Source organism: Etheostoma spectabile, chromosome 5 (genome assembly GCF_008692095.1).
Source record: "Etheostoma spectabile isolate EspeVRDwgs_2016 chromosome 5, UIUC_Espe_1.0, whole genome shotgun sequence".
NCBI classification, from domain to species: domain Eukaryota; kingdom Metazoa; phylum Chordata; class Actinopteri; order Perciformes; family Percidae; genus Etheostoma; species Etheostoma spectabile.
This window is the reverse complement of record NC_045737.1, coordinates 3,512,470-3,522,991: the sequence shown is the minus strand read 5'-3', so window position 1 is coordinate 3,522,991 and position 10,522 is coordinate 3,512,470. Positions and strand designations below refer to the sequence as shown.

Here is a 10,522-nt window from a genome sequence, read left to right as displayed (position 1 = left end):
TCATCTATAGGCTGCCTAAAACTCAGAGAGTTACCACCAACTCTCCAGGATGTTTTAGCTAGCTCATCTTTTTGGTTTTACAGCCAGAAACTATTGCCAATCACACTTAACCTAAACGTAACCTAAATTGTCAATATCCATCAATTTTATGTAATGAAGTGCATGTCACATGTCACATATATACTACATGATGCCATCTGTTGAAACATTTTACTTACTTACATGATCAATACTTAAATTGTTTGGAAACTCTTTAAAACATTATCTTTTCTTACCTTTTCACCTAATGTTATGTCAAAACCCACAATCCTTGAGTTGTTCAACATGGTTGTACTGTATTTCGAGCAGCAAATCCAAGTTGTCCAAAACACTTACAGGTGTCTTATTAACTCACCTTATAGAATTTGGGGGACTTTTAATGCCCCAAACTGCATTTGTACCACGTACCTTTACCTGTTCACAGCTACACTTTAAAATCGAGCAAACAGATTGCTGCATTTAACATCTCAGGAGCAGAAAATCTAATGCCCATAGCCCTAGGAAGAAGACATTATATAGGGAGACAAGTAAAGCCAAGAAATCTGGCTTATTGCTTTGATACACCACCTTCAACTTCTGTTGACTTGATATTCTCCTAATTAATTTGTCTGCAGTTGTGTTACCTTGATGAAAGATTGCATTTGGAGGGAAAGAGCACCTGGTAGCATATGCTGCGGGGACTGATAGCATTGCAACAGAGTGCCAGCTGCAGCTAACAGACAGGACAATTCAGCAGATTGTGTATAGGTTTGGAAGCGACACACACAAACACACACACACACTTTGCACTACTAGGGAGAGAAATAGAAGGTTCTACACAAGCACACGTGTCTTGTGTGTGTATAATTAAGTAGATTATTCAAGAAAATTGCAATACTCAATACTGTCGAATTGCTATGCTTCTAGATTTGCACTAAATGAAAATCACAGTATAAATGGAAACGGCACCCATGTAACTTGAATTAATCGAATCGGGACAAAAGCATATCGTCCCTACCCTAGTTATCTTCTAACTTAATGGATACTCAGGAAAGACATGCTTAGAATGGCTGCCCTGGATCGTCTTAAGTTGCTGCAGGGCTACTTACTCTGTCAAATAGACAATCTCACATTACCTTAGTACTTAAGTTTCTTCACCGGCTCTCTGTTGTATACAGGATTCAGTTTAAATTCCTACACTCATGTACAGCATTGCACTTTTGCCAACCTGTTCTCACTTCAAGCTCTTGAATGATGGACGCTTGGACAGTGTCTCTCGGCGTCAGATACAATGCCAAAAATCAGCCTTCAGCGTGTATATGGAACACACCGGGCAGAGCAGCAGCTCTGTTGCACTTGAAGATGACGAAGTATTGAGAGCGACAACGGCAGGGAGCAGTATGAAAGCCCAAACATTCTGAATAGGGTGGTTGATCGGGGGGGGGGGTGGATGGGTCAAACAACACAGGACTTTGTCCCAGGAGATTTTGTGTCCCGCGTGACACTTTTCCTAAACCCAACAACAGTATGCTAAATTTACTGTCTGTCCCACGCACGATTCATTGGTGTACAAATACTTTGTTACTGTACTTAAATAGACTTTTCAGCGAGCTGTACTTTACTTCATTATTTATATTTTGTTATTTACTCCACTACATTTCCTAAATGAAATGTCTACTGTTATTTTGATACATTACTCATAAAAAGAAATTTGGCAGACTGCAAAACAGCAAGTTTGGTGAATGGGATGGTGATGAAGATAAAGTTTATAACCTGAGAAATGTTTTTGTATATTTGAGTGAAAGATTCTTCCTTGCAAAAAAATATTGAAATTCGGTTTCTGTTTGTCTTTCTGCTGATGTCAGCTCTCTCAAAATACTATGTTGTATTTCGTCCTTTAACTTGGGAGCCAAAACAAAGTTCATAATCAAAGTTATTTTTTATTTTTACTTCTAAAAATGAAGTACATTTAACATCAGAAAGTTACTTTGGATAATTCCGTACAGTAAATAACAGATACTTAAGTATTTTCTAAAAGGTGACTTTAACTTTTACCAAAGTAATTTTCTGCTAAAATACTTGTACTGTTACTCAAGAATTGCTTTCAAGTACTTTATACAGGACTTCCCGAGGTGATCTAGCTTTCGAGCTAGCTTTGCTCTGCCTCTACCCTTACGATCGGCTAAAAAATCAAATGAAGAGTATGTCGTGTGTGTTTTGGGCGTAACATGCAATAAACCAATCAGAGTGTCATCTCCTATTCCCTTTAAAAACCAGGCGCGTTTGTACCTTGGCACATTGGTATTATGACGGCGGATTTGCTAAGCAGGAAGGAGCGATTTTCAGGACATGAAACTGATCTGATTGTGCGTGAAGTGAAAGCACAAACAGATCATATCATAATACGATTTCACATTGGAATATTTTTATTTTTTAACATCTGCATGTTTGTTTGCTGTAACAAGCTAGTGTTCACATGCTGTTAAAATGACAATGAAATGCTGCAGTAAAAAGCGCTTAATAAATACATTTTTACTGTTACTTTTACTTACTTTTACCTTTACTGTTTTTTTTAACGTTAGTTACTGTTCGTTTACAACGCTGTCTTCTTAAAAATGGTTTTCCAGTCGGCTCTAGTTTTCATAAAAAAGGAAAACAGGTGTCTAAATGCATGAAGGATGCTTGTAGACATTCACTTATTTAGCAGAATCATGTTTCAGCCCAAACAACCCTACTATCAGGTAAAAAAAGTCAGTACTTGACAATGCTACTCTAAACCCAACCCTGTCATTTATTTTGGTGCCATTGCAGGAAGTAATGTACCCTTTAATGTAACTTGGTAGAAAATAAAGGTTGTGGGGGACAGGATTGGTGAATGAGTGTGTGGTGAGTTGGGTTTTAATGCAGAGGACTTGAGTTTGCATCACAGCACAGACCTGCAATTAGCGCCTCTAAACGCTGTAAACACGATCCTTGGCCGACCTTATAGAAGTGTTTTAGCTGCCTCACCCTAACCATACACAGTTTATCCCTAACCTAAACTTTGTTGCCAAAGAATTTGAAAAATGTTGACAATGATTGTAAAAAGAGAAGAAATTTTTTTTAATTTAGTTTAAAGTGTCCATATTATGAACAAAAACACTTTTTCTGGGATTTGGGGTGTTATTTTTTGTCTCTGGTGCCTCCACACACAAAAAAACTTTGTTTTGAGTGAGATGCAGGTTTGTGAATGTCCTCTGCCGTCAGTCTCTGGGTGAGCTGTTCAAAATCTGCACGGCTTTCTACGTCATTAGCCAAGACAAGGTGGCTAATCGTAGCATGCTAGCTTGTTCTCAATGGCAAAACACTGCAGACATTAGTTCACCATAATCTCCAGAAGGACTACTTCCATGTCCCTGTTCTGCAGGTATTCAGCCTCCCAGCTAATACTGCCTTGGACTGACCAAAGCTTGAGAAAGAGGTATCTAGCTGATGTGATCTTACCTAGCAACTGCGCATGTGCGACTCCCAACAAAGATAGTATAGAAGTGAGACGTCTCACTCTGTATTTAAAACAGAGAACTAAACACACAGAGTGAAAACAGGATCTGCAGCATTGTGTAACAAAAGTATGGTGTTTTTGAAAATGAAACCACAAAATCTTGGGGAAAACAACCATAAAAACGCTGAAATAGTGACAAAAACATTGGAAAATAACCGACAAAACCAGACAGTCAGACAAAGCAACAAAAATAACAGAAAAAGTGTTAAAATGCTGAAACAAACCCAAAAACAAAACAAATGTTTTTTTTTTATAGTAGAGGGGAAGACAAAACAAGGGTTAAACCTGAGAAACTTAAAACTTAACATTGCAGGGTGCAAACTCCAGTCTCCAGTGTGCTTTTTGTTAGCAGGGTTTTCCATGCCCGAATGAGTCTTAGTGCAGCCGTATTTAAGCAGAACCTAAGCCGAATGAACGTGAATTGCTGCAAAAAAAGCACACAAACCAGTGCCATAAAGCCCCCAAAACAGCGGGAAACATCATCAAACTAACTGATAAGACTTTGCTCAGATCTAATGATTGGAGTTGGACTTCTTTAATTACTTACTTACTTTACTAATTTTAAACTTTGGTGGATTCATGAGGACTATCATTGTTACCTGCTCCTCAGATCTCTGCAGGGTAAATCCAGACAGCCAGCTAGACTATCTGGCCAATCTGAGTTTTCTGTTGCACGACTAAAACATCTTGAACGTACACATGTTCCACCAAAACAAGTTCCGTCCCGAGGCTATTTTGCAGAGGCACAGTGGCTCTGTCCGTTGCTTAGCGCTGCCCAAGAAGATTATAATTGGTTTTAAAAAAATGGCAATAAAAGTGTACAATAATAATAAGATAATACTAATGTGTGGACTAGCCAGACCCTCCTGCAGCTCTGTGGAGACCATTCTCACAGAAGCACCGTAGACTGGGGTCAAGCTTGTCGTCAGAGCAGAGCGAAGCCTCGATACGTAGCTTGCAAAACAATGTCTGAAAAATTATTCAGAGGAAATGAGTTGGTTTGACCATGAAGGTGCGAGAATTATATACAAGTACAGAACACAGAACATTTACTTTCTTGCTCCCGCCCCCAGACACATCCGACCAATAAGAGGAGAGAACGTTCCTGTTCCTGTATGTATTGATGCATTTTTGTTTGCTTGGATTTTTCTCCGTGTGCAACAAAACTGAATCAAGGGGAAAATCGCTCCAATTTTACAAAATCATCAACTGATTTGGACCAAAGCGAACAAACTACATGTGTGGAAAGGCCCTAAAATACTTATTCGAACTGGACGGTTTAATTAGAATCTTTATGACAATGTGGGTTTGAATTTTTGCTGGGGGGGGTGGTTGGCACTGTCCACTGTCCATTTTCCCCAAATGGTTGCTTTCAAGAGATCGGTCATAAACTATATTGAACGTGTTTCAACATTATTGGTGTAGTATTTTATTGTTCTGGCCAAAATTGTAATTTCCCTGCAGCATAGTAGACAGACCATATTGTCTGCATCTTCCAGAAGCGCGAGTTGACACACACACTGAATTAAAAGGCAACCGTGAAGTGCAAACTGTCCTCCACTTCCAAAAATATCAGCGTCGGTATCGGCCCAGAATAAAACTTAATCAGTCGAACCCTGCTGCTCAACAGTCAGGATCAGGTTTCTGTCAGGGCAGCGTGGAGCGATGAGACGGAGCTCGGTGGGGTTTGAAGATCGACGGGTCCGCCGCTGAATACCACCTTGTGTTTTTGGATCCTGGGAGGACTGCCTCAGCAGCTGCCCTCCTTCACGCCTGTTTGTCAGGAGCTGTCGATAAGTCCTGCACTCGCTCCGCTTTAAAGGAGAGGGGAAGAAAAGGCTGAAATAGGATGCTTCCTGCCCTTTAACATGCCAGAGGCTTCGTTAAGGGAACCTGTGAAATCAGTTTAATAGGCTGACATCACCCCTGGGCCTCCGTGACCCAGCCCTCCAGAGACCCTCCTCTCCGATTCCTCTCCTCTCGTCTTTTTCTCTCAATGTCTTCTTCCGCTTTCCTGTCCTTCCCACCTAACCCACCACCTCTCCTTTCCTCTGCTCTCTTTTTTTTTCTCGCTATTGATTGTCTGGTCTTCAATGCTCCTCTCCTAACACCTCGCTTTTTCCTCTCATTCTCTGAACCTTTTTCCATTTCTGCTCTGCTCCCCCATCATCTCTTTTTTCCACTCAAATATACTTCCAATTTGCTCTCATCCTCCACTTCCTCTCTTGCCGTTAAAGATGTTCTTCTTCTTTGAGCTCACCATCATCTCTTCTTTCCTACATTTTTTGCCATTCTCCTCCTTTTATTTCTGATTGTCTTCTCCTTTCTTCTCCTCTTCTCTTTAAATCTTCCTCTCACACATTTTTCCTCGGCAGCAGTGTTTTGTAGTGGATCTAACAGGGGGATAGCTCTATTTTTTATCCAGCCGACCTTGATGAAAACAGCGGCGCAGGCCAGTCTGAGGACGACCCGGAGTGTGCCTGAACCCACCTGACATTAGTGAATAAAATATAGCGTGGGCCTCCTGTTGGGGACGGCTGCTGAAAGGGAGATCACTCCACCTCCTCTTATTTATTCTCTTTTCCTCCTTCTTCAGACACTAACGCCGGCAATGTGACGTTAATGTGCATACCGGCTGTTTGAACCGCCAACCACAGGTCAGCCACTTTAATAGAGAGGTTCAAGCCTCTCTCAAAGGGATAGCAGCTCGTCGCCTCCATTAATGTAGAGCAGGAATGTAGCCGTAAAACAGCACTTCCTCATGTAAGGTTTGCCTGGGAAGTGCCGGGACCCTGGTGTTTTATCCTCTATCCTGCCATGAATACTGCAACCAGAATGAAAGAATCAAACAATCATTATAACTCTTTAACTCTTTTTTTGTGTTTCTAATGGTTTCATGTTTGTTTTGGAATTTTGATTTCCGACCCGGAACATGGAACAACTCTGTTCTGTGAATATTTTGTCTTCTGGATATGGGTGTGTGTGTGTGTGTGTGTGTGTGTGTGTGTGTGTGTGTGTGTGTGTGTGTGTGTACGGGTGCCTGCCTGCCTGTGTAAAAGTGTTATTATGTTTCTCTGCGCTACATTGTGAGCAGCAGTATGGGTCCTGACACTGCCTAGATGGTTGTGGCTGCCCATGGCTGTAGGCAGGCCTTGGGGGGTGCAGGCCCTCTCCTGGTGGGGATAAAAGCAGGAGGCATCTGGCTCCAGCGGAGCTCCAAAAACTCAAAGTAGCCTAAGATCCCCCTCTCCTAGTTTAGCCAAACAAGCTGGACTAATCCCAACTATCAGGGGATGCTCTGTCAAAACAAGCAGCAGGGCCCTAAGGCAAGCCGATCCACTGAGCAGTGAAGGGCCGCGGAGAGAGAGAAGGAGGCCCTCCCATTAGCATAATGCCTCTCGGTAGCGAGCTGGTGTGCTGGCCTGACAGCCTGAGCACAGGGGCACAGCTTCTCACAGGGGGTTTGGGCTCAGAGATCGGGCAACAGGGGCAGCGGGGGCAGCAGTGGAGATGTGGGAGCTTTCTGGCTTAAATCAGCGAGGGGCAAAACCCAGCGCAGCCTGCTGATGGCAGCTCCTCCTCTTTCTCTGTCTCGCTTTCTCTCTGTGTCTCTGTGATTTTGGCTCTTCTGGCTTATTTTTAGCAGCCTTCATCCTCCAAAAGCAGGTTGAGTCCTCTTCTTGCTGAATATGTAGGCCTATGCCCTGGGCTCGCCGTCGTTCACCCGACTCCATCGCTACCTCACTGAGCTATTCTGGTGCTGCTGATTCTGTGTTGTGGCTATACCTGCTGGAAAGCGGCTAAGAATTTGTGTCAGGAGAAGAAAGAAAAAAAAGAACTGCTTGACACACAATGCACTATAAATCTCAGTCTTCACATATGAAATATGGATTCAGCACACTCATTATCCTCCATAGATCTCTTTTGATATTCAGATGACTCTTTTTCTCTTAAAACCTTTGAAACAGCATGAGTTGAAAATGTGCTTGAATCAAGGGAAACCACTTCACCTCCTTTTTGTCACCATCCGGTGTCATTTAATTTTTTTGTATGCAGAATGGCTAAATGAAACAAATGAGTTAGCTGTATATGTTATTAGCTCTAATGGGAACATAATGGGGTTAGCTTAGGCCACGTAATAATGAATATCAATATCAGCAGCCTGGCGTTTTATTAAAACCTTACATCATCTCTCAGACACTCAATTTGAGAGGGGACTGAGTGTCCATGGGGGAGGATATTTTTAGTTGTTGAAACACTTCTGCCCTAAGTATTAAATCAATGCCTTGGCTCGTTAGATGTATATTTATTTCACTATTTACACATTGTGTGGAATTTTTCATGAAAGGGCCACTTTGTCATACGATGTGATATCAGCAGCCAAAGGTACCGAATTGATGATTCCCGAATGGCTGTTGCTTCAGCTTCACTTCACTAAAAGATCTTTTTTTTAATAGGAAAACCCTGCCATCTTCCTCAAGTCCAGCTAGTCCTGCTGGGATTGTACTTGGACTGGATCCAGTTGATTATCATTTCAGCTCACTGTCACTCATAAGGAGGCAGGTTCCCGGGCCCAATTATCTTTGAAAACCCAAGCATGGAAGGCTGGATGTGATCAATGAGGCCGATGCCAGCGTCGATTTGCTCCGAGTCAAGCCTATTGATCAGTGGATGTGTATAGACAGACGTTGTGAGCTGTATAATGTCAGCAGGGCCGGCGGATGCGAGGCTGGGAGGCGGAAGGGGGACGGGGGGAGGTGAGGTGGAGGAGGGGAGAGTGCGGGGGGGGAGGGGCGTGGCGGCAGCACCCGGGAGCCTCAGGTGTGCAGCGTCAGGAGGAAGAGGTGACAGTTTGTTGGGCCCCAGGGCCCCCGGGGAGGGGATCAGGACCTGCCCTGACTCCCAGCCTCCCAGCTCACAGCAGCAGGGTGACGAGCCGCCCCGGCAGCCCCTCCCACCTCCACTACCGCAATTAAAAGTCTGGCTCAGTTGCAGGCTGGAGCGCAATAAAACACAGAGCACAACAACCCTCTCACCTTACGCTGAGGGACTGGGACACACACACACACACACACACACACACACACACAAGCTGGGACACTTCTGCCTCTCCTCTCGCTCCATTCTCACAAAGACAAAAGCTTAAGCTTAGGGGAAGATCATGGTTATGGCAAGTATAAATAGGGTTATAGGAATAGCTGCATAATAGAGCTGAATGTTTTTGGGTAAAAATCTGATTGCCATTCTTCTGCCATATATTGCCTTTACGATTCAATTAGCGATTCTTTTTTAAAGGTTCTCTAAGCGATGTTGGGTGACGTTACTTCTTGTTGACATCCAAAGTATTTTAAAACAAAACAAGACTAGCTTGCCCCTCCCTTCTCCTCATCCCATTCCTTCTCCCTCCCTTCTGTGCTTCTGCGCACCAACCCCCCCAACCCTAACCTCCAAATCCTTCTGGTCGGTTATAGGCTGGAACGCTGGAACACTGTGTGTGTATGCTTTGTGGTGCAGGTGGGCACAGTTTCATTTGGTTGGCGTTTGTAGACCCTGGGCTGTCTATAGAGACCACGATTTTTACTGTGTGTTCTGGGGACAGGCAGCTAGCAGATAGTGAGGAGATGTTTTTTACTGTGTGTTCTGGGGACAGGCAGCTAGCAGATAGTGAGATGTTTTTTTACAGTGTGTTCTGGGGACAGGCAGCTAGCAAAAAGCGAGGATATGTTTTTTACAGTGTGTTCAGGGGACAGGAAGCTAGCAGATAGTGAGGAGATCTTTGCTGTATGTGACAAAAAATGTTCTAGCCTAAAACACGCGTGACATCGCTTAGAGCACCTTTAAGTTTAGCTAAAGTTTAATATTCACTGTGTCACAAAAAAAACATGTCATGGAGCATTATAACATGAGATACCATCAAAACTCTACATTATTACGCAGGTATGAGAACACACAGTATGTATGAATTGCCAGAAATTAGTGTTTTTCTTTTAATAAGCATGGAAGAGTCAAACACAACATGTATTGCAAAAGCTGAAGTTATAATAATAAAAACATTTCCACTTACAATATATGAGTACTTTCTCTAAATGTAAATGTTTGATAGGTAACAAACTAAATAAATGAATCCACTGAAAACAGGAGATTTCTGTATACAATCTGTGATATGTGATATTATTTCAGAATTGAATTATTATTCGCAGCCTCCATGATTAGCTAATCACATTCTTTCAAATCTTGACTTTAATTTGAAAGGGATTCAGTTTCATCCCTACTACAACAATAATACATTTTGGGATATACTGTACCCCAATTCACTAATTTAGCAAATGTTAGAAGAGGAGATTAGCTTAGCATAAATACTGGGAACAGTTAGCATGGCTCTGCTCAATGGTTAAAAAAAGCTTTTTGGATATGTATGTAGTATGTTTGATCCGTACAAAACCTAAGTAAAAAAGGAGAAGTTGGGGTTTTACAGGGTTTATGTGAAGCCTATCAGCAAACTGAACACATCAAATGTTAAGAATTGTCATTTATTTTTCATACAGACACTTTTTGGGTGTGTGAAATATAAATGACAATTCTTAACATTTTATTTATTTTGTTTTCTATTTGATTATATCATCTGTACATTTTTATTGTATTTTTTGTGTAAAAATAATAAAATAAAAATCTGAACATATTTTGTCCAAAAATACCAGTGTTAAAATAAAGAAGTATTATTTTAAGTATGAATTCAATGTGTTTTCTGCTACATCATACTTCAACTTCACAATAATTCAGAGGCAAATATTATGCTTTTTACTCCACTCCATTTATTTGATAACCTAAGTTGCTCTGCAATGTAAGACTGATAAAACAAAATATAATCAAAAAATACATGGATATGTATTATTAATTATAGCTTAAGATGACAAGACTTTAGTGACATTTACCCAGCAGTATGTAAAGTCATTAAAAAAAGCC

At 41.7% G+C, this 10,522-nt stretch overlaps 1 long non-coding RNA gene across 1 annotated transcript in view; it reads right to left on the bottom strand.

Moving 5' to 3' along the window:
* The window catches only part of LOC116690274 (uncharacterized), a 16,337-nt gene extending 7,680 nt beyond the window's left edge, over positions 1–8,657 (bottom strand). Inside the window, exon 1 of the long non-coding RNA XR_004332219.1 lies at positions 8,647–8,657. This is a non-coding gene — a long non-coding RNA (uncharacterized LOC116690274). The remainder of the gene's footprint in view (positions 1–8,646) is intronic.
* Between the last annotated feature and the right edge of the window lie 1,865 nt (positions 8,658–10,522).